Below are 1,300 nucleotides of genomic sequence, written 5' to 3' on the forward strand. Positions count from 1 at the left end.
CCCACTTCAGATGCATGGAGTGAAAATTACAGATGCAGGCATTATTATCCTTACAGGTAACGGCAAACTTGCCAGCATGCCAGTTGGTGGAGCTGTAGCAGTCTCAGCTGGACCAGGTTCTGCTGCACCTGCTGCTGGTGAGTATACATTAAAATCTTAGTGCCTTAATTCCCATCATGTAAATTTAGGAAGCTTTTCAGTCTTTTATTGTAGTTTGGCTTCTTGTCCTGAGATTGAAATATTAACTGACATAGTTTAGCGCTGAATCTCTGCCCTGTACCAGGGAATGAACTGTTAAAGTGGTGTACATAGAAGGCGGTTAGTTAAAACCAGCCAACCAGTAAGAGTTGTACACAGTTGCTTGCTCCTCACCTTCATTAATTTGTTCTGGTTTAAGTCTATAGAGCCAAAATGGACCCTCAGGTATGTGTATGCAACTCCTGTGGATGTAATTGAGAGTTGTGCATGTCTCTGAAGGCAAAATTTGGCACTTAATCTTTAAACGTATAGGTTAAAAAGAAACTGAATCCGTTAGCACCGCACAGAGTAGATATGGAGACTGAAACTTAAAGGGGTGACTTGTGTCCATTTAATTGGAAGATACGCTTCCATGAAGAGAGCGTGTTTTGGGATCTCCTCACACCTGCAATGTCCAAAATGTACTGTAAATATTCCCAGATGAGTAAACACTGTTTAAATCTTTTCTCTCTGCAGCTGAGGAGAAGAAAGAAGAGAAGAAGGAGGAGTCTGAGGAATCTGACGATGACATGGGATTTGGCCTATTTGACTAAACTTTTGCTACAGAAGCTAATAGAACACTTTGTTTAAAATGGATGTTGAGGTGTTTTGTTATAATAACCCTAATGCCCCTGGAGTTTTCTCTCTTGTCTAACAGTGATCTGGATTTGGGCTTTGTTTAAAGGGGAAAAAAAACATCTTATGTAGCCTCGTTGATTCTGCATGTAGGTGAAGCCAATTACATTTATGCTCCTATATCACTTAGACACCTTTGAAACCCCACCCTGAGGCACCTAAACATGCACTTGATGCTAAATCATGTTGTGAAACCCAATGGGCAGAAAATCAGAATTAGCTTGTAAATTCTACTGCATCACTTCAAAGCTAATTCTCCTAAATGATTATATTATGTAAATAACCAAAATGGCACTGATTTCTTTGCCGATTTGGATCTTATTCCAAGACTTGTGCATTCCTTTCCACCTGCATATTGCCTACAATGCTGTCAGTAACACATTCTGTAGGGATTTCACTTCCATCTCCAACAGATCTCTAAAAGCAA

General features: G+C 40.0%; 1 long non-coding RNA gene across 1 annotated transcript; it reads left to right on the forward strand.

Moving 5' to 3' along the window:
• The first annotated feature begins 43 nt into the window (after nucleotides 1-43).
• Nucleotides 44-834, forward strand: LOC113405519. The gene is made up of 2 exons (XR_003369502.2): nucleotides 44-137; nucleotides 715-834. It is a non-coding gene; the product is annotated as an uncharacterized LOC113405519 (long non-coding RNA).
• Nucleotides 835-1,300: the final 466 nt, after the last annotated feature.

Source organism: Terrapene carolina, unplaced genomic scaffold (assembly GCF_002925995.2).
Source record: "Terrapene carolina triunguis isolate 2854851 unplaced genomic scaffold, T_m_triunguis-2.0 Scaffold41236, whole genome shotgun sequence".
Taxonomy (NCBI): Eukaryota; Metazoa; Chordata; order Testudines; family Emydidae; genus Terrapene; species Terrapene triunguis.